This window comes from Watersipora subatra, chromosome 6, assembly GCF_963576615.1.
Source record: "Watersipora subatra chromosome 6, tzWatSuba1.1, whole genome shotgun sequence".
Taxonomy (NCBI): domain Eukaryota; kingdom Metazoa; phylum Bryozoa; class Gymnolaemata; order Cheilostomatida; family Watersiporidae; genus Watersipora; species Watersipora subatra.
The window spans coordinates 48,675,450-48,699,212 of record NC_088713.1 but is presented as its reverse complement, the minus strand read 5'-3'; the positions used below and the strand labels follow the sequence as shown (position 1 = coordinate 48,699,212).

At 37.4% G+C, this 23,763-nt stretch overlaps 1 long non-coding RNA gene across 1 annotated transcript in view; it reads right to left on the bottom strand.

Moving 5' to 3' along the window:
• LOC137399008 (uncharacterized) overlaps window positions 1-23,763 on the bottom strand; it is a 520,862-nt gene that overhangs the window by 430,902 nt on the left and 66,197 nt on the right. The gene's annotated exons all lie outside the window — the stretch shown is intronic.

Here is a 23,763-nt window from a genome sequence, read left to right as displayed (position 1 = left end):
GAATTGAAGTCTGTCAATAATATCATCACTTGCCAGAACTAACCCTTTTTTTCAGTTTACTTTTTACAATAAAGTTCTGAAACTAATTGTTTATGCCGTTTATTGCTTTATTCAACTCAAGCTGCAGAGTTTGAAGTTTTATTAATGTTGTTAAGTTATATAAAGGAAAAATATTTTTGTGTGGAATTATTTAGAATTAAACATCATTTTGAAATGCTGGCGTTCCCATGGTGCTTCATAGTAGAATATCATATGCCATGTAGTGCATCTGGAGAATGTTATTTATTCTCTTCAACCTTGCGTGCACACTCTACAGGGACAGAGACTGGGCTGATGTACATTGAAATGAAAAAAAAATTATTTTGCAAAAAAACAACAACCGTGCATTTGTGTATGTCATGACACCAGTTTCTAGTTAACCTGTTTATCGGTAAAAAGTCAAACTTTTTTATGTGTTTATCAGCGTCGTTTGCCATTACTGAATAAATAGGTTTTTATTTACATTTATATTGTATTTCATTGTTCATCAGTAGATCGATCTATTGAATTTTGAGTACATTCATCTAGATTTTATGATATCACAAAAGACCATTATTGTTATTAACTGCTACTCTTAAAGGTGACTCACAGAGTGTAAAACAGGAATAGTTCAGCTTGATCAGACATCTTTTAAATGCGAGGCAAAAGAACTTTCAAATGAGGTTTATCTTTTTTTCTTTCAGATTTGCTCATATATCTTGAAAAAAATTATGTTGGAATTTACTTTATGGGTCTTCAAAGTTTTCCGCTTATTGGTTGATGATTCCTATTATAAGTCAAAACATAGCAGTAGTTGCAAACAGTTCAATAAGCATCTTCACAAAAAAAAACGTTTTGTTTTGGTTAGTTTGGAATGTGACTTGATTAGACAAGTTTTAGGGAGCTAATCAGTGAGGGAAATTAATTCTAGTTTCTGAAAGTCAAAGTTTTAAAAAAACTAGCTGAAATTACCAAAAAGTGCTTTAGTCAGAGACACCAATTTGATAAAGAGGACAACTCTAAAGATCGGAAGTTAATTTTTGACTGTTTGTAGGTTTTTTGCACCTTTGAGATGAGGTCACAGTATGTTGGAGTTTGCTCAAAGGAATGGCAAAATGGCTTTGCTACAAAAGTTTGTGTTTGTACAGTGTATACCATTGGAAAGAAAAGTGTGAATGAGGAACAGCACTGATTCCTCTCTTTACTACTGGAATGAGCCACTACCTATCTGCACACTCTAAGAGAAATCTAAATCTATGTGTTTACTTGTTTTGCATGTTGAACTTTAAAGTTCAACATGGTGCATGTTGAAAAAGAATGATTCTGCCAATTATCTTACAGAATTCTTAAACTCTTTACAGCCTGCCAGTATGCTTCCTCTCAATCTTCAACAACACATTGGTGCCCTGGTTATGCTTTTTCAATGCTCGAAGTTATTTAGGTTTGTAATGGAACAATAATGATCATCAAATATCTATCACTAATTCTTAATTGTGCTACAGCGCTTACCGGAGCTGCGATGGATGAAAAAGTTTGCATCCCTTGAGTACCACTAATTCCTACAAATGTTCCGTTTAAATTTAAACACAATGAAATTTCTGTTCGACTTTCATTTGTTTAGAATATCAACAAATCCCAAGGTCAAACACTCAAAACTGTTGGCATTAATCTTTGAAAACCTCTTTTTCTACATGGACAATGTTATGTTGCGCTAACCATAGTAGGCAGTGTAATAGTCCTTTTCATTTTCTCTCTATTTGATTAGACGACAAATATAGTTTACCCTCGGGCGCATCAGTGATATGCTAATACTATGCCGAAAAACCTTTCAAAGATGTATTCCACAGCGACGGTCACTTTTCTTTGTTATTAATTGTTTGATATAATCATGATTTTATGGTTGTTTTTACTTTTGTATGTCACATTTCTATCAACTGATATTTTTACCATCATTCACTGTAGTAGAACAGACTACCTTTAGCCATGTTTTCCGAAATATTTCAGGATTAGAGACGTTACTGGTGTCTTAGTTTTTTCTTTAATCTCTTTGGGTCTGCACAAACTGCTTATCTCACAAAATGTGTTTAAGAACCTATAATTTCATTGTATTGTAATCATTTCTGGGCGCAACATTAAAATTATTCAGATATTAAATGTTGTATACATGTTCAATGGTTTATATGTTCTACTTAAAATTGAGTAACACGACATTTGTTTACCTTTTAGATGGTCCGAAAATGACTTATGTTTACAAGTATTAAAATAATTAAATTTCTTGGCACTTGGTAGTAAAGCTACAACTACATGTACATTTATGGTTTTTATTGTATTTCTTTGAATTAGAAAAACTTTTTACCAACCTCTACTTAAAAATGTTTTTTATTTGTAAAAAGATTGTTGAATTTTTTATTTAACTCTTTATTTTAAAACTCTTTGAATTCTATAATTATCACATCTGTTTGCCAGCATGTTTTGTTAAAAGGGTATAAAAAAACAAATTAAACTAAGTTTTAGCTGTGAAGGAAAAAAGGAATTATGAAGGAAAATAATAATACAAAAAATAAAACATTCTAACAAGCAAAAATGGATTTCAAAGGGAGTTTTCTTAAAATTGGTGAAGCGGTTTTTCCCTGAAGACATTTTTTTTTCTCGAGAAACGTGATCAGAAGAGCGTACAGCTGATGCAATGCATCTCTAAAATGATGCAACATACAAACAATGAATAATTGCCGCAGTCAGTTTTGAAATGAACTTTAATACTAAAATTCAAATACGTTTAAGTGGTTTCCCATGAGTGCATACAAAGATCCGTGAAAAAACACTGACTATATGTTCTCAGGGGCATAGCGCAAAAGATTATATGGTAATAATGTACTTTGTGCACAGTTCTTACCTTTAAGACAGACATGTACAAAACACTGTATCTAATTTATATGAATTTAGTTTACTACAAACATAGTTTAAATAATTTTTGTAGGATATTCAGTCATCTTTTAACTCTATCTTTGTTCTTTATCTGTTTTTGAACGAATTTTTGTTATAACAGATAGAAAAACCGATTTAACAAAGTCTGCGAAGGGAAAAGGCTTTTATGAAGGGAAAATAGTCTAGTTCGTAGAGGGGGTCTGCGTGCACCCCCCGGAAATCAATTTCTAATTGATGTCTTCCTGTGGGGAAAAATGTGTAGAAAACAGTTTGCTATGTTAAAAATTTGAAATATTGTCTCACGTGCCTATTTTATGCAAATTAAGCCGCTATTACATGAAAATACTAAAATTGCTATAACTCCGCCAATGCAACAGATAACTGCAAAAATAAGGTGTCTAGACTCAGGTTTTGAGGGTCTTGCATCAATATAAGACCAGTCTCATAGTGACCACATGTGTTCCTGACATGTAAGATATGCAAATTAGTGCCGCCATTACTGAAAAACCTATTTTTACCATGTCTTTGCAAATGTTATAGCAATCGTGAAGAACGTGTTGTCTGTACCCTTGTTTTATGGGTTGATGTTTATTATTAGACTATATTTGAATGTGCCTTTCGCTTATTTGTTTTATTATAATGAGATATAGTCAGGTAATGAGAGATTCTGAGGGTACTTACCAATTAGTGTTTATTAAGCAGTGAAATATTTTTTATCATTTCATCATAGGTGGCAACACTTTACTGAATAGGAGAGGATGTGATTCATTGAATCCGTGTCATTTATATTGGATGAAGCAGTGTGTTTTTCAGCAATTTATGAATCATTCTAGGTTTATCTTTTCTAGGTTTATCATAATTTAGTCTGCTTATAGTCAGATAGGTAAAAGGTGTTTATATAATCTCTCAAGCTCTATTTGATAAGACAATTAATGCAATTACTTGCATGACTTAGTGTCATTGGTAGTAATATTTAAAAACACTTCATCATATTGGTTATAGGCCTATACTTCTCATTTCAGAGTAATAGTTTTAGTATAAGTTCGTCATCATGCCAAAGCGAAGGAATGCTGAATCTGCCAGCACTGAACTCACCAGCCTGAGCAGAAAGCCTGCTTCATCTGCACCTGTATGCATGCTTCATGTGTTATCCATCTCTGATCATGGGCCCTTTACCCAACTCAGTAGAATCAAAGGAACTGCATTTGATAAACTAAAGCACCTTCATGAAATCCGGGACCTGCGGCTCTGTCAGCCACATGCATCTCCCTATCGTATGCAGTCTGTGCGCGACCAGATTCCTGAGACTGTCCCCGAGGACCTTAAAAATAATGGGTATCACCGTCAGTGTAATCAGCGGTTCTCTGGCAATCTGCATCTTATAGAAATTAAGACAACTGAGGAACCACAGGCATCCACTTCGCTATTGCATTCATCTCGTAGACATTCAACTGGACCTGTCTTTTCAGGGGAGTGCATTTTTTGTGAGAAAGTAGAGATCAAAGGTGCTGATCAAAAAACTGTACGACCTGTCCATTTCTCATCTTGGAAAAACAAGGAAAATGCATGGGAATGAATTGAATCGAGAGCTGAAAAAATGGGCATGTTTCGGCTTCATAGACGTGTGAAAAATGTAGACCTCTTTGCTGTAGAAGCAAAACATCACCCATCATGTTTGAGATCATTCCACACCGCATTTGCTAACTTTGAACGCGGGGTTAACAGAGCAAATGACCCAAAGCGTACTGAACACGCGAAGATTTCGGCCGCTTATGAGAAGGCACTGAATTTTGTATGGGAGCACATTCGAACTCATGTCATCCAACGGAATGAAGTCGTGCGTCTAACATCATTGCGCTTGCTCTATATTGAAGAACTGAAACGCAATGGGCAGGAGAATGAAAACTACCGCTCAGAGAAATTCCTGAAACGTCTACAAAATGATTCAATCAAGGAGCATGTGTCCTTTCTGAAAGTTGATCATGACAAACTTGATGCAATTTCATTTTGGCTTGTGTACAATTCCAATATTTTGGTTAACGATGCTTTAGCACAAGCTTACACGCTTGGTAGCAAAGAAAAATACCAAAACGCTGCTCTGCTTCTTCGCAGTAATATTCTACAGGCTTACAAAGACTCCAAAGTCCTCCCATGGCCGCCAACATTAGATGATATGGACCTCAGCTGCGATGATCTACTACCATCTGATCTCATTCGTTTTCTAAGCATGGTGATGTCAGGAAAAGAAGACATAGATACAAGTGAAAAAGATGAAGCGACTGGTATTCTCCATTGGGCAAGACATTTGCCGTGCAGTGTCAGATGGAAAATGAAAATTACCAAAGCACATGCTACTGTGTGTGATCGTTCGACACTTGTTTCGTAGCAAGCAGCTCACCAAGATATTGCACCGACTTGGTCACTCCGAGACATATGAATTTGGTTTAGAGATGAAAACTGCACTGGCCAAGGTCCTGGATGAGGTATCAACCTATCTCACACCCCGGATTGTGACAGGAGAGGGCAACATGGTATTTCATTGTGAGTGGGACAACCTCAACAAAACTACAACGAATATTCATGGCAGCAATATTGTCAACAGTGCTGGGGGAATCATGGTACAGGAGGTCAAGCCCTGGATCCAAAGTTCAAATGTCCGAATGCTTCCAATGATGGATAAATCCAAACAGCGTAGCTTGAAAGTTGATACACCAGAAACCCTCCCACCCCTGCACTTCACTCGTATCGGACCAGTGTTTCCAGATGGCTCTTCATTCACACCACCTGTTAAAAATGAAACAGTTTATACTACCAAGAAAGAAGAGTACTACGTCTGGCTCTTCCGCAGGTATATTGGAAGCAGTGGTGAACAGCCTGTGCCTGGACTAGGGAGGTTCATCTCTGCAACTGGAACTCCGCCACCAAGGAAATCCACTGTTGACTACTTTACACCTATTCATCAACCAATAACTGACAACACAGTCGTTCGTGAGCTACTGAAGCGGTCTGAGGCAGCCACAGCCGAGGTTGGTCAGAAATGGGTCCTCAATACATTTGACCTTGGCGTTTGTATGAAGGCACTCCCCATTATTTGGCATTGGCCAGAAGAGTTTGCCAAACATGTTGTAATGATTGGCCCCTTTCACACATCCATGAACTTCATCGGCATGCTCACGGGCCACAAAATGAAGGGTTCAGGATACACTGAGATTCTCTTAGAGGCACAACTTGTGACAAGTGGATCCATAAAAGGTGTTCTTAGCAGAAAAACATATGCCAAGTCCCTGTTTTGCATTAAAACTGTTTGCGAAGCAATGGAAAGGCTGTTGATTGAACAGTTTGCTGAGGAAAAGAACACATTGATGATTGACAATCCTTCCACACTACTGGAGATTATCGAGTCATGCAACCGGGAGAACCTTGAGGACGCACTCAAAGATGACTCCACCATGAACCTTATCAGAAAGTATCAAGCCTACGAGGACAAAGTACGCCAGGGCCACTTGGGAAAGACTGCTACTTTCTGGATGTCCTTTGTTGATCAATATCATCTCGTCTTCATGCTGCTATACTCCGTTAAAACCAACAACCTTCAGCTGTTCCACTTCTGTATTGGAGAGATGGCACCACTCTTCTTTGCATTTGATGGGCAGAACTATTCAAGGTTTGTTGAACATGTATTTCATCTCCTTGTTTCTTTGATAACTATAGGATGCCGAAATATACAAATTGACTTATACAACCAAATACAGTGTCAGCATAAACACAAACACAAACATGTTCCCACAAGTCTATGTCTCCCTATTTTACAGGTACCTTGTTTGGTTGGAAGTCTATTTAACAAACATAGAGAAGATACACCCAGGGGCAAAAGACCTACTAACCAAGGGTGGACTCGCGGTGGCAAGATCGATGATACCTGGGGCACTCAGTGCAGTTGGCAAAACTATGGAGGAAACATTTATGCGGTTCGCCAAATCATCAGGTATAGTACCTGGTTCATTGAATGGCATAGACAATTATGATATTGATACATGTACACAGATGAAAATTTGGTTTTCTACTTTTCAGGTGGCTTTACTGGACTGTACAGACAATTTGGGGCATACCAGAGGTGGTGTCGCACAACTTCCACGCCGGCCCAGTTTCATGAAAAGACCCTAGAAATGGCTGGCCTTCTTGACAATCCTGACTGCCCAAGGGCTGGGAGGCATCGCGAGCTTGAGAAGGCAGAAATAAAGAAGAGTGAGAAAGCTGTTCAAATAGTCATCACTGCTGTCAGAAACTTCACGAATACATTCACAATCCCAGATAAGGACAGGCTCTACTCCTTAGCGTCTGGTTCTCCTACATTCAAGGATGTTGAGAGGGATGTGCTGGAAGCTGACGCTGTAGGAAAAGCTGCAAAGGCTGACTTTATTACACGTTTGCAGAGCGGCCACCAAGGAAGCTTTTTCGACCCAATCAAAAGGAAGATACTCAAGACCATGGAGGCATGCAACAAGAAGATCAAGCTCACATCATCGCAAGGCGAGGTAAGTTTATATTTCATTGAGCAAGTTATGTATTGTTAAGGGACTTTTGTACAATCTGTATTACAATATAAAATTATAATATATATTGTTATTTCAGGTCATACAGTATCAGGAGCAAAGCAATGTTGCATTCCTTCTCCTTGTGAAGTCACAGTGCCTAGATGAACCAATTGACTTGGATGAACTCATGAAGTACAGTCTGATGCCAGTGCCTCCAAGTATTAGAACATCAGATGGATTTTTTGCAAAGATCAACAAAGCCACCATTCTGCACTACCTGATGGAAGAGTTCAACCAAGATGAGCTGCCTTATCCAAAGGATGCCCTATTCATCCAGGATGGAATGGCACTTCTCCATGTCCTTTCTAACTTGCCCCCGACCTGTGGGGAGATCTGCCTTCAGATACTTGACCAGATTATTGCCAAAAAAAATTTCTTGTTCTCAACTGACAGCTATTTTCCGGGATCCATCAAAGCTCAGGAAAGACTTCGACGTAGCAGCTCAGAGAGGATCATTCTTGCCGGACCAGCAACAAGAAAGCCATACGACTTCAAGGTGTTCCTTGCAAATGATGACAACAAGAAGAAGCAGCTCTGTCAACTCATGCTGCAGGTATGGAGTGGCCAACAGGGGGCATCTAGACTGAGAGAACCGAGATGGCAGTACTGATTGTCGAGGGGAGAGCTCATCAGTTCGTTTCCAAAGAAGGCAAGGTATGTGAATTTGCATCTTTATTTTTAGGATGACTACATTCATTTACATGTTAATCCAAAATATGCTCAGTGACCTTTTTTGTTTCAGGTCGAGGTGCTTGAGATGCCCACTATATACAGTAACCAGGAAGAGACAGATACAAGAGTGGTGTTGTACCTACATCATGCTGCTGCTCTTGGTTACAAGAATGCTGTGGTTAGAACCCCTGACACGGATATCTTCGTGATTCTACTCTACCATGTCCATGCTATCAAACTGACTGTGTACCTTGATACAGGATCAGGAAAGCAACGTCAGCTCATCAATGTATCTGAGCTTGCACAATAATTAGGGGAGGACTACTGTGCTACCCTTCTTGGCTTCTATGTCTTCACTGGGGAGGATTGTACCAGTGCTTTCAAAGGAAAAGGGAAGGTCGGTCCACTAAAAAAGCTTGAGAAGAACCCGAGATTCCACAAGGTGTTCAGAAAATTTGGGAATGACTGGAGCATAAATGGCCTAATGTTGAACCAGTTAGAACAATTCACTTGCTTGATGTACAGCCAAAGTCGTGATTTGTCTGTGGATGCCGTCCAATCTAAGATGCTTCGAAAGATGGTAGGAGAAAATGAAAAATTAACATTGAAATCTAAGGTGGACTTTGCTCGCCTCCCTCCATGTCTTTCAGCATTGAAGCCCCATGTCCAGCGTGTGAACCACCGGGTTTGTTTGTACAAACGAGCTAACGAACCCATTTGTGAAAAACCAAACGCCTACGACGAGGGCCAGGGATGGATAAAGACAGAAGGCATGCTGGAACCATTGTGGTCATGTGGTCCAGTACTACCTACCTCACTAGTTGATCTCCTTGAAACTATTGATGATCAGGAGGAAGCAGAAGATAATTGCGAAGACGAAGAAACAGATTCATTTGACTTTGACAGCGATGAAAGCGATGACGATTGAAGCTTGTGATGACAGGAAACATTTAGATGATTTCCAGAAGCATCTATATCTTAAATTTTTTTATCTTCCTAATGTGCAAATGACACTTGTGATGAAAAAACGACTGGTCTTATGACGTTCTTTCACCCTTAAAATACGAGTACAGGCAACACGTTCTTCACGATTGCTATAACATTTGCAAAGATATGGTAAAAATAGGTTTTTCAGTAATGGCGGCATTAATTTGCATATCTTACATGTCAGAAACACATGTGGTCACTATGAGACTGGTCTTATATTGATGCTAGACCCTCAAAACCTGGGTCTAGACACCTTATTTTTGCAGTTATCTGTTGTATTGGCAGAGTTATAGCAATTTTAGTATTTTCATATAATGGCGGCTTAATTTGCATAAAAAAGACGCGTGGGACAATATTTCAAATTTTTAACATAGCAAACCGTTTTCTACACATTTTTCCCCATAGGAAGACACCAATTAGAAATTGATTTCCGGGGGTGCACGCAGACCCCCTCTACCAACTGTACTAAAAGTCTAATACAACATCTTTACGAGCATGGCTGACTCCAAAGCCTGTTTGATATAGATTCAAATATGCTTGAGTGATTTACAATGACTGAGACTACATTTAACTAGCCCCTATGTTCTGCATACAAGGATCCATAAAACTTACTTAAAATACATTATATACATTTATACACGTTTACATTTTCAGAAGTTTATATGCCTCCTGGGAGCTCGCGACTTTAAAACATGGGTTGTGCATCATTATTTTACTTCTTGGGTAGTATGGACATAAGACTTATGTCCACAAAAATACAAAAAACCTTTATATCTTGAGCAACACCGCATAGTACTGCCACTATATCATTATGTTCAAAAAATTAAATCTATATTTAGCATTTATAATATTTTTTCTGACTTGGCCAAATCAAAAAAATTATAAGATTACCAAAAGTTAACTGCAAGCTAAATCCATCTACAAGTAAAAAAAGCTTTCTCAGTTCTATACATACTAAACTGATGTTATTTCAAAAGTTTGCAGCAACTCGAAAATGTAGTAGTACCATGTTCACATTATGCTACAGATTTTCTTGTTTTTTGTGGCACTTCTTGGGTGATGAGCATACAGTTGCAACAGGAATTTATTGTTATTGTCATAACTACAAAAAATCTATTCATTTTTACAGTTTTATTATCAGCAATTTGTTATTAGATTAACAGCTTTGAGCCTGACTGGTATGACTGGTTTTTAAACAGTAAATGTTGCTGTTCAAAACTACCAGTACTGTCACTTGAGTTACCAATAAAAAAGACTTTACTCTTATAGCACTCATATACATGTACTAGCTGCATTACCCGCCTACAGAAACAGATTCGCGCGCAGAATAAGATTTATTGAGAGTTGTCTTTCATACTGTAAAACAACTCCAAATATGCAGTCTGCTGAATTTGTTGCCCTGATCAGTGTATGCATACACATATACATGTCAATAATGTTGGGGAGAACAATGAAAATCTGCAAAGTTTTGTACAGCTACACGATGTTAAAATCTAGTAAATATTCTAGATTCATGTGTCTAGAATCATGCATCCAATCATACCCGTCTACATTTGCTCTTATGTCTTATTATGAAAAGTAGAGCTAGGTTAGTGCCACTATTGAAAGCTATTTGGCACAATGGTAGAAAAGTATGGACGGATGCAGGGTTTAATGTAAATGGTGCAAATTCTACTTGTGAAGAGGCAGTGGAGATTTTGCAGAGTTACTATGGTAAACAAAAGAGTATGTTCGTAAAGGGTCATAAGTTTCTGACGGCTAGACAGGCACTTGAAGAATGTGATGGAGTACTTACAATAGGTATAGAGTTTGAGCAGATATGCCGATGCAGCTAATAATGTTGATATGTTAAGGTTTGCCCTTATAGTGGCGGTTAACGAGTTGAGGGATGCAGAAGTAAGTAAAGATTTGAAGAAAAATTCCAATCTGACTTGGCAGTAGTTACATGAGGCATTGAGGGCTGGTGAAATGCCAAACAATTTGGATAGATTCTTGAGAACTGAGAGTAGAAGTACTGACTTAAAAAGTTAGATTAAGATGGAAGTAGCAGAAGTGTCAGAGTTTGATAGCCGTGCGCAATACCCGAGTAACGATATAGATGGAAGCTACGATTCAGCGGATATATTTATCCCTAGAAGTAGCCTTAGAAGTTGTAGAAAGTATTATAGTAATAGTTATAAGGATACTAGTGTGATACTAGTAGGTATAGGAAACAAGGTCGGGAGTGTAACAAGGACAGTAGCTGTAGAAAGTATAGAGATAAAAGCAAAGAAAGGTATCTCTCTAGATATAGAGAAAACAGTAGAAAGAGTAGTAGAGCTAGAGTTTGCTACAATTGCAGAGGTAGTGGCCACAAGATGCGGAGTTGTCACTCCATTAAATGCTTATTTGTGTTGGTGACAAGGACATGTATCTCGTGATTGTAGGAATAAAGGAGGAGATGTAGGCTACTACAGATGAGGTAGCAGCAGGTGGTCAGGAGAAAGCGGCGATAATAGCAATGAGCGGTATGGTAGCCGGGATAGTAGTGGGGAGAGGTACAGGGGCCGAAAAAGCCCCCGCGAGGCAAGAGACAAGTTGAGTAGGTACAGAGACAATAGTATGGATAGGCTTGAGAAAAAGAGGTATAAGGAGAGGCTTGATGAGTTGGTATGACGAAAGACACTGATATAAAAGAAAGAAGCGTTAGGTTTTCTGGTTCAAGTGATAAATATGATGAGGACGCTTGACTAGGACGAAGAGTTGTGCATTTTTTAGAAGTTAATGGAGTAAATGCGGAGTTTACGTTTGATACTGGGACTGAGTTGTCAATAATAATCGAGGCAAAAGCCAACCAGTAGAACTTACAGCTAAAGAAAGCGTCGACAGTTGTAGAAATTGCTGATGGTAGTGACTTAAAAGTGGTTGGAAGTGTAATAATCCATTTGGAAACTAAACACAGCCATGTGAATGCTGAAGTTTATGTGGTGAAGTGATTGATAACAAACCTTAAATGTAAAGCAAATAGTAGTGAAGGCAGCAAAAATGGAGTATGCTACAATTTCAAGCGTAGTGACCATGAGATGAGGAGTTGTCCCTCTATTAAATGTTTTTGTTGGCAACGAGGACACATATCCCTATAATGTGGGGATAAGGGTAGAGAAGTAAGGTATGGCAGTCGAGATATCAGTAGGGAGAGGTATTGGGACAGAAAAAGTCCTCATTACGTAAGGGATAAGTGGAATAGACCCAGAGATTACAGCTGAACAGGTTTGAGAGAGACAGTTGGTTTAAGAAGCGAGAGACAGATAGGCATGATGAAAGGTGCAGTGACAGTAGCAGGGGTAAAAGCACAAGATTTGCTGGCAATAGAGATAAATATGGTGAAGATCAATGACAAGGCCAGAAATTTTTGCAGTATTTAAAAGTCAATGGAGTAAATGTGGATTTTACGTTTGATACTAGGGCTGAGGTGTCAATAGTGACCGGGGCAACAGCCAATAATTTGAACCTATGGTTAAAGAAACCGTCGACAGTTTTAGAAACTGCTGATGGTAGTGAGTTAAAAGTGGTTGGAAGTGTAGTAGTTCATTTGAAAAGTAAAGACAGGCATATGGATGCCGAAGCTCATGTGGTGAAAGGATTGAGAACAAACCTTTTGGGCATAACCGAGTTGAAGCAGCTAAAATTATTTGCGGTTGTGAATGCGTTATGCGAAAGTAAGTTTGAGCCTGTTAATGAGTGTAAAAATACTAAGCCAGTGAAGCCGTTTTCGTCAAGAACCATTATTGCTGGGTCAAGATATGTTTCAGATTATGTCAAGTCGCAAAACCTGACAAATAAGTCTGACAGAGAGCATGATGTTACGAAAGGCCACACAAGTCAATATAGGCGGACTTGTGAAAACAAGGGAGTAAAGAGTAGTAGATACATAGAAATTGGTAGTCAAAGGGAGACAATCCAAGGCACTAGAGAGGTGCAAGTGTCTTTAGGGTATGATAGAGAACGCAGTCATGATGAGGTAAGTAAAGGTGCTGAGAATGTAGCTAAACCAGTATCTGTAGTGGAGAAAGTTTGCTCTTTTTTAGCTGAGGCATTCAGACATGGAATGTTAGACAGAGATAGCCATGAGAAAAAGGTAGCAGAGATAAAGAGGGAAAAGAAGGAGGTACAGATAAAGCCAGAAGATAAAATGGCTAGACTAAAAGCGAAGTGTAAGGCAGCAGTCTTGGAGTTGAAAAATTTTAAGGCACTCAGAGTAGCTGAGCAGGTGTTAGCCCATGTTCAGAGGAAAACTGCTGGTAGCAGATTAGCGCTGGTGGACGGTCAGGTCGAGCTAGAAAGGTGTGGGCCCATGTCAACTCCGAGCTCTGTGGCGCCATTTTTTGTGCAGCCGGTTACAGTCCAGGTGGAGACCTCCCACAGGAGGCTGTCGAGTCTGCCTCTTATTGGAAAGAGCGAGGTAAAGACGGAAGAGATGAAGTTGAGGTTGAAGAGTAATTGCTGACCCAACCAAAAGACTCCGGGCTAGTCGGGGTTGATGCAAGTAGTGTTGGAGATGTTGGTGGAAGTAGTGTTGGTAGTGACAGTGATCACAGTGAAAGCGGTGGAGGCCTGTGACAGTGATCACAAGTAGCGGCGGAGATCAGGGTGATGGAAAAGCCAGTGCAGACTGGCAATGGAGCTGGCAGTAACGAGGAGAGTATTTTCGACGGTAGCACGAGGTCAGACAAGCCTGAGGCATAGCCTATGGAGACTGCCCTAACAGAGTCAGGTAACGAACAAAACAAGTAAGCTATTTTACTATGTCTGCTTTTTGGTTGTAATGGGGCGGCCCAAAACAAAAATAATAAAAGGAGAGGGCATGTTGTATCATGAGATTTGTTAGGCTCAAGTTATATTGGTGTCTGAGCTCGAGGCAGTACAGGTGGTCTTGGTAATTACGGTGAGTGGATAAAGCTGAATAAAGTAAGTGGATAAAGCCAGTAGATTAGGTAGTATAAGGCAGTATGGAGAAGATATCAGGAAGCCTAATGAAAAAACGGATGTTCTTCTTCATCTTCACTTCACTACATGTAAGCGTACACATTTTTACAACATGTTGTTGGTTACACTTTATACTAAATCAGATAGGTGAGACATTGAGCCAATTTCTAGCATTTTGTTACAGCTTTTAATTTCAGTCAAAGTGTGACTCAGAATTGGATTGCAGGGAACATGTTTTTAGCGTTTTCACTGAAAATTTACGTAGTTCCCAATATTCATTATGCTATATATATATATACATTTACATGTACGTGTATATCTAACTACGTGTATAAACTAAGTTATGGTTTATAATAAAAAGGTTTTATGTAAATATATATTATCTTTTATACGACACTTCATTACCTTATTAGCTTTGCACCTCTAGTACTCTGCAAAAAATGTTGGAAGGTAAAAAGTGTGAAAGCTTTTGAAAGGTAAAACTTTGGGACATTTGTGGTTTACCCATGTTGTTTCACAGCTAGCTAATCTGAAAGTAAGTGACCAATGGCTGCTGGAGCTGGTTGAGAAGTTGTCAAAGCCTTTGCCAGCACACTGACAGTGGCATATCTTGAAGATACTGTTGATGCTTTGTTCTCTTTTCAAGTGTGTACTGAGACCCAATGCTGATGACTGGAAATAATATTTGCATTGCATTAAATTGAGATTATTGGGATCATTTTTGATGTCTAATAATACGTGTATATCTGGATTATATCAAAATCAACCAACAACAGATTTGTAACACAACTGAAATATTAGGATGATTATTTTAACCGTATGACATATACATGCATGATGTTTAAAGTTTAATGTTTTTGGAATTATATAATGTGGCGTTAAAAATTCTAGAACAATGCAAAGCACCGCCAAATTGTATTGCTTAAATTGAATTATAAACTAAATTAAAATATAATGTACCATAAAAAAACGTATTTTGTAATAATGCAAGCTACCAAAATATAATTATGCTCCAATTTATAATACCATAACATGAAACAATTAAACCTGTCATGATACCGTTTATAACAACATATCACAACATTTTACTGGTGTAGTATATATTAACTTTGATATAACATACAATTTTTAAAATGGTACAATGTATTTCTAAAATTTACAATAAATCATTTTGTACTAGACAATGTAATATCATATACAAGTAGACCGTATTATATAGTATAGTACAATGCAAAGCTACGTCGTATAACACTATGAAGCACTGAAAAAAATTACATAAGATCAAAACTTTACATGTTTAAATTCTTGATAAAAATGAAAATATAAGCAAGCAAAAAGATAAAAATATAAATTTTTACTGTAATTTGTGCACCACAACATTGCAGTATTTTTCAATATAATTTATTATTTATAAAGTAAAACGGTATAATATAGTACAATATTAATTATAGTTACATGAATATGATTTTGCATCAAAATGAATTATACCAAAATAATCCATGTTTAAAGAATAGAGAAAGCATAATATTATTATGCTTTATTATTCATCTTGAGGTGTTGACTGATGTTCTAAAAAAAGAATCAAGGAGATTGACCAACCAGAAGCTGAGATATAGCCAGCCAAACACAGGTCTACCAAAAAATAAAAGTGTTTTGGTAATCATCAATATATGACATATGAAATCGACTTGTGTGTCATTGGTCAATTAAGCCAACTAATGCGCTCTCCTATAACAATCCCGGCGTTGTAATTGGTTTAATCCCTGGAAGTATAGAACAATCAAATTGGGCCTAACAATCATCGTTCCTAGAATTCCGAACCAGTCCCTCTGACATGTAGATTAGTTTTAGCATAAAATAAGTACACACATCTATTATTTCGCAACATTTCGCTATCTTGCTAGTTCAGCTCAGTTTTGTTGTTCTCCTACTTAGCTTTTCTATTCAGACTCATCTTTAGCGTTGTTCAGATTTTTTAACTATAGCTATTAAATAGAATCAATTAAATCAATCATCAATCTCGGTTATCATTTGGAATTTTCTGCAAATTATATTAGTTACATCATTTATTCTATACGCAGTTATATTATTATTTTTTATAATATGCATTATGAATATTATATAAATCATAAAAAATAATCATAGATAAGGTAATAGATCAATAGAAAAATCAAAGCAAAAGTTATCGTTTTCTTTTCTTATAGCAAGAGCAGCACGGTCAGGTTAGTCTTTTTAAGATTATGGCTGTAGTGAACTTCCAGTATGTTAATAGTGACGATAATCATGAAAATCAACTCAATGCTGCAATAGATACACAGTAGAAGAATGCTGCAGTAGATACACAGTAGAAAAATGATGAAGGAACAAAAAGTCCCATCCCTATTTCTTATTCTAAACAAACTGCAACTCGCGGATATCGCATATAGACTATACACGCGGCGTTCGTTGAACAGATGATCTTCGGAGCATATCCGTGGAGATTGAGTTAAAATTTGAAGCACAATACTCAAAATCTGCTCTTCTGCTGTAAAAAATCATGGCGAGGGGTTGTGGGCAAATGCCTTTACCACAAAATGTTTGGATGATTTTCCTGAGAAACCAGAGCTAGTATGTAAATTATTTACTATCGCGAGAAGCGTTTCACATCTCGTAGCCAAAACAATCATTGTACATAACGGCGGTAAGGGTGCGCAACTCCGGCACATGACCATTAAGTCGATTTTATACGTCACAGTTTTCGGGATTTTCGAAGGGTTTTCCTCTGATTCTTTATTAGGTAGACCTGTGTTTGGCTGTCTATATCTCAGCTTCTAGCGGGTCAATCTCCTTGATTCTTTTTTAGAACATCAGTCAACACCTCAAGATAACTAATAAAGCATAATAAGATTATGATTTCTCAATTATTTAAACAAAAATGTTTTAGAGCATGATGTATAGAAAAAAAATAGTATGAACGCTATTTTTCGAGTTAACCTAACAGAGTATATTAGATTGCGATGTGATAAACAAATGAATACTAAAATATAATTGGAAGTAACTAGGCATTTTATAAGAAAGCATACTATATATCACATATTACAGTAAATTGAATTACATAATTTAACATTTATAGCATAATATATGATTTTGGTTTTTAAGCAGACATGTTTAAAACCATTTACTATAAAATAAATGTAAAGGAAGCTGCTATGATACAAAGCAGAAAATAATAATGTCATGCAATTAAATTCAACTTGGCATTAAGTATAGATTAATATACAGTAGCGATGTTTCTATTGCGCATCATGAAATAATCTATTATAACAAGGTATATGGTGAAGTATAAAAATGACTGAAATATTTTCACAAAATATAAAGTTTTACAACATCAAAAAGGTCGCAGCATAACAAACCCAACGCTTTGTTTTAATAGAGTAAAATAATATGATATAACTTTATTTATGACAAAAATATTTGGCAGGTTTATGAATACACAAGGCCATCGAAATGGCAACCTATTTGTTGAAGAGCGGTAGAATATTCATATTTATAGCATCCTTATGGTTGTTATGTCACTATATAGGTAATGTATGCTGGTAGAATGTTAGACAAGAAAGTACTGGCTATCCTATAGCCAGAAAAATATAACATTGTTTTACATTTGTTCACATACTGACACCAAGATGTATGTAAGTAAGAAGCAAGCCGTTGGATATGTTATGTATCAATAAGAATGGCTATAAAAACTTATAAATGGCTCTAACTGAAGAGTGGTTGATGTATAAATTCAGTAAAAAAATTGCTGTCAGCGATTTTTGGTCTGTTGAAAACACTTCTTATCTTGCTCAATCAAAGTTGCTTATATGGTTCTTAACACAAAAATACTTTAAAAGAACTTGTTCCTTTTTATTGTGTAATGCAGTTGTGAGTGAACACGCAACAAAACTGTTCACTGTCGGAAAGAAAAGGCGTCACATGAATGAAAGATTGTGTTTGTACACTTTTTACAGGGTCCAATCAGCTTTTATGCATTGTTCTGTCAGCGCTTTAAAATCTCAAACTGTATACTTAGCTACCATTTTCAGAAAATCACACTATTTTTTAAGTGAATATTTTTTGCGTAGTCTTAGAGCTATGTATAATTATATTGCCTACTATAAATTATTTAAATATTTGCGTATATGACTGAATTTCAAACAGTCAGTTCAGTTCTTTTAAAAGTTTGCCTTTAAACCATCTGTCATGCAAGTGCCAAGTATTACTGGTACTTTGCCAACAAACATTATGCTTTTTAGCTAAAGCTTTATACAAGCTAATATTATATAGTACTGTCTCATTATAGCTATTAATAATGCTTGTAGCTTTTTACAAAGCTTTTCTATGACCAAACATATAAATACTTGGGTTTTCTGTTATCAAATCAGTTGTCTCTGGAGTGTGCAATAAACCATTTCTCTAATTTAATACTCTATTTAATTGCTTCTGTGCAGAAACATAACAGAAGCTAATTGGCAACAAGGATGGGATACCAGTTGTACCTGTACGCAAATCTACAACAGGACAAGCTGCAGGGAAGATCAGAGTATGTGGAGACTACTCCAAAACTATCAATAATCAGCTAGAAACACATAGGAAACCTATCCCACTACCAGAAGATCTAATCAGAAAACTAGGTGGAGGCTATTGCTATACAAAGATTGATTTAGCAGATGCCTACAATCAAATATTGTTGGCACCAGAAAGTCAACGACGACTAGCACTATCAACACACCGAGGAGTACTACTACAGAAGAGGTTGCCCTTTGGCATAAGCTCAGCACCAGGGTATTTTCAAGAAATCATGGAGCAACTGACACAAGACCTCCCAGGAGTAGCAGTATACCTAGATGATATACTAGTGAGTGGAGCCAATGCAGAGAGCCATCTACAAAACTTACGTCGACTTCTTCAAAGATTAGAAGAAAGAGGGCTCAGATGTAGAAAAGACAAGTGCTGTTTTGCTCAACCGACAGTAGAGTATATGGGACACAAACTCACTTCAAAGGGAATCACTAAAGGAAAGAAGGCAGATGCAGTACAACAGATGCCAGTCCCAACAGACTTAACTCAGCTAAGATCTTTCTTAGGAGCTACACAATTCTACAGCAAGTTCATACCCAATCTGTCACAACTCACAGGACCATTGCACAAACTGACACGCAAAGGAGAGACCTGGAAGTGGGGCACTGAACAAGAAAAGAGCTTCAACAAACTGAAAGATATGCTATCAACTGATAGTGTCTTAGCACACTTCAACCCAGATCTTGACATTGGAATCTCATGTGATGCTTCAGAAACTGGACTGGGAGCTGTACTATTTCATCGTTATCCTGATGGAAGTGAGAGACCAATAGCCAATGTTTCAAAAACACTGACCAGCACACAGAGGAAATATGGACAAATACAAAAAGAAGCTCTCTCAATCATATTTGCTCTAAAGAAGTATCACCAGTACCTGTATGGTCGACGGTTTATCTTGGTAACTGACCACAGACCTCTTCTCACACTTCTAGGACCTACCAAAGGAGTTCCAGCTCTAGCAGCCAACAGACTAGCAAGATGGGCACTGGTACTAAATCAGTATGACTACACCATAGAATACAGATCTACCCAGCATCATTTACCTACTTGGAGAAGACATGTTGAACAACTCAGACCAAGATACTCAACAGAAGAAGATCAAGACCCTGGAGATAAACCTGATATAACAGAGGAGACAAAACTGCAACTACCAGCCCCTACAACTGTAACAGAGCAACCTCCGTCTAGAAGAAGACCACGCAACCCTCGTCTACCTGATGGAGATGAGTATAGCAGAGAAAAACCCCGAAGGTCTAAGAGAACCAGAAAGAACCTTTAGCTTAGTGAGGAGGTGTCATGCAAGTGCCAAGTATTACTGGTACTTTGCCAACAAACATTATGCTTTTTAGCTAAAGCTTTATACAAGCTAATATTATATAGTACTGTCTCATTATAGCTATTAATAATGCTTGTAGCTTTTTACAAAGCTTTTCTATGACCAAACATATAAATACTTGGGTTTTCTGTTATCAAATCAGTTGTCTCTGGAGTGTGCAATAAACCATTTCTCTAATTTAATACTCTATTTAATTGCTTCTGTGCAGAAACATAACACCATCGGACACGGGAGAGCAGCTGGCTGAACTCAAAATGTATGAATCTTCTCAGTCAATGATCTACTTATATATGTTGTGCAGGTAACATTTGTAAACACTTTGGCTTGCATTTTGGTTCAAAGTAGTACTTTTTGCATCTATATATATATATATATATATATATATATATATATATATATATATATATATATATATATATATATATATATATATATATATATATATAAATCTGGTAACAATGAGATTGGTGGTAACCACTTCAGTCTCAAGTGTCAAAGCACTTCATACTCAATTTGATTACCATGACCAAAAACTAAATGGATATTGATGATAGTTGGGTTTAGTTCAGTAAGTAATATATTAAATGATAAGATATGAACTTCAGCATAAGTATCTGCATAGTAGTTTCTTCAATCAATCATCAATTGCGATTATCATTTGGAATTTTCTACTAATTATATTAATTACATCGTTAATTCTATACAAAGTTATATTATTATTTTGGTATAATATGCATTATGATTATATTAATTAATCATAAAAACCATTACAGATAACATAGACAGAAGAATCAAATCAAACGTTGTTTTCTTTTCTTGCAACAAGAGCAGCACGGTCAAGTTATTCTTTTCAAAAATATGGTTGTAGCGAACTTACAGTTTAATTAACAGTGACAATAATCCTAAAAATCTACTGAATGCTGCAGTAGGTACAAAGATGAAAAAGGAACAAAGATTTACACCCGTGTGTCTTATTCGACTGGTAAACAAACTGCGAATAGCGGATATTGTAAATTATAGACCGGCATAGACTATACACGCGCCGTTTGTTCAACAAACGATCTCCGGAGCATATCGGTGCATATAGAGTTAAAGTTTGAGGCACAATAGTCAAAATATCCTCTTCTGTTTTGACAAATTATGACAGGGTGTTATGGGCAATTGCCTTAACCACACAATGTTTGCTTGATTTTTTTGAGAAGCCAAAGCTAGTCTGTAAATTATTTACTACCGCGAGAAGCGTTTCGCATCTCACAGCCTAAAACAATCAGTATACGCAATGGAGGTAAGGGTGCGCAACTCCGGCAAATGTCCAATAAGTCGATTTTATACCTCACAACTTTTGAGGTTTTCGAAGGGTTTTTCCTCCGATTCGTTTTTAGATAGACCTATGTTTGGCTGGCTATATTTCAGGTTCTGGTTGGTCAATCTCCTTGATTTTTTTTAAAACGCATCAAGATAAATAATAAAGCATAATAATATTATGTTTTCTCTATTCTTTAATATTGTTTAACAGGATCTGTACTTTACTCAAAATAATTATGTAATAAATCCTCTGATGTCTTGGTCCTTTTCATAAGCAAAATAATTCATGTTACACCAGTGTAACATTGGGCCTTTGTTCTCATTTTTTGCACTTCTTAGCTTATAGTTGAATTATGGCTGAAAAACATGCATTGTAAAACTAATCTTCATTGGCTAATATGTGGTAACAATAGTATGCAGTGGTGAAGTAGAAATGCTGTCTAAATATGTAGTTCTTTCTGTGTTTAAACTGAGGGTCGTCACCGATACAGATGGATTATCAAGTAAGGTAAAGGTGGATATTATTTGCACCAAGTGAGTTGTTTTGACAATAGTATATAAGTTAAGGAGAACTTGAGAAGAGCATAGTCACATTCTGTAGTTGAGCATCATGAGTTCTGCGAAATAGTAGTTCAGTGTAATTAAATTTGTGAATTTTGGTGGTAACCAACATGGCTTCTCGATCTCGCATGAAAGTAGAGGATATACTAAAAATTATTGACGGCGATGACAGTGAAATTGAAGATTATAAGGAGAGTGATTCAGATGAAGATTTGCATCCAGACTTGCAGGTACTTAGTTGTGAATGCTCTATATGTAGGCGTAAGCGCAGCTGGTCTCGATATAATTGTTGCTTTAGGGTGCTAAACCTGTCCTTCGACAACAAAATTAACATCTATAACATTGTTTCTTGATCCACTGAAGACTATTGTTGGTAATGATTGCGAGCCAAGTGATGAAAGTGATAAAGAACCTTTATGTAATACAGTGCAGGCAACTGCACCTACAGCCGGCAATGTATGAAAAAGAGTCCGGCCCTCATACCACTGGAGGAAAAAGGTCTTTCAACCACCAAATTTGGCATTCACCGGTGCCAAAATGGAGGCTCCAGCTAACCAGAATATAAAAACACCATATCAGTACTTCCAACAATTTGTGACTGCTGATATGATTGATGGCATGGTTGACAATACCAACCTCTACAGCAAACAAAAAACGGGAAAAAGCATCAACACCACGAAGAAGGAAGTAGAACAGATGATGGGAATGTATTTTCATATGGGCCTTGTACGAATGAGCAGCGTGAGACAATACTAGGAACAAGATACCAACTACTCTATGTACCAGTAAGTAGTGTAATGCCACAGAATAGGTTCCAACAGCTTACTACCCAACTGCACTTTGTCAACAATAGCAGCATATTAGATGAACAGAAAAAAGACAAGCTTTGGAAAATTCGACCATGGTTAGACAGTGTGAGGGATCAGTGCCTAAAAGTAACAGCAGAAGAGCGTAACTCAATTGATAAAATGATGGTACAGTATCGAGGAACAACCAGCCCAATCAGGCAGTATATAAAAAAACAAAACACATCCATGGGGATTCAAGGTATGGGGTAGAGCAGGTACCAGCGGAATGCTCTTTGACTTTGACATTTATCAAGGTGGCGATGGCACCCGAAGCCACCTTGGCCAAGGTGGAGATGTAGTGACGAAGCTTGTCTCTACACTTGCAAAGAATTCAAGCTATAAGATCTATGCAGACAATTTATTTACCAGCGTTCCAGTTCTGGAGAAACTTTTAGGGTGAGGATTACATTACACTGGCACTGTCAGACAGAATCGGCTTCCAAGCTGTAACATCAAAGGTGAAAAAGAGCTCAAGAAGGAAGGCAGGGAGTCATTTGACTTTCGGGTCGAAGACACTCACAACATTTCGGCTGTTTGATGGTTTGACAACCGAGCAGTGACACCGCTCTCGACCCATAATACCTGTGTAGAGCCACTGCGCATGGCTGGAAGATGGGACAAGAAGACAAAAAAAAGGATTGATGTTTCCATGCCTGCAATTGTGGCAGGTTACAACAACCACATGGGTGGTATTGACATACTCGACTCCTTTCTGGCAAAGTACCGATTTAGAATACGGTCTAAGAGATGGTATATTTACCTCATTTGGCACTTTCTCTCCGTGGCTCTGGTCAATAGTTGGCCAATGTTCAAGCGAGAATGCCGCTTGTTGCAGCTTCCAGAAAAACAAATGCTCCCGCAGCGCAAGTTTCAGGCTATAGTAGCTGAGTGCCTGGTATCAGTTGACAGCGAGAAGAAGCGTGGCCGACACACATCTTCTAACCCGCTGATA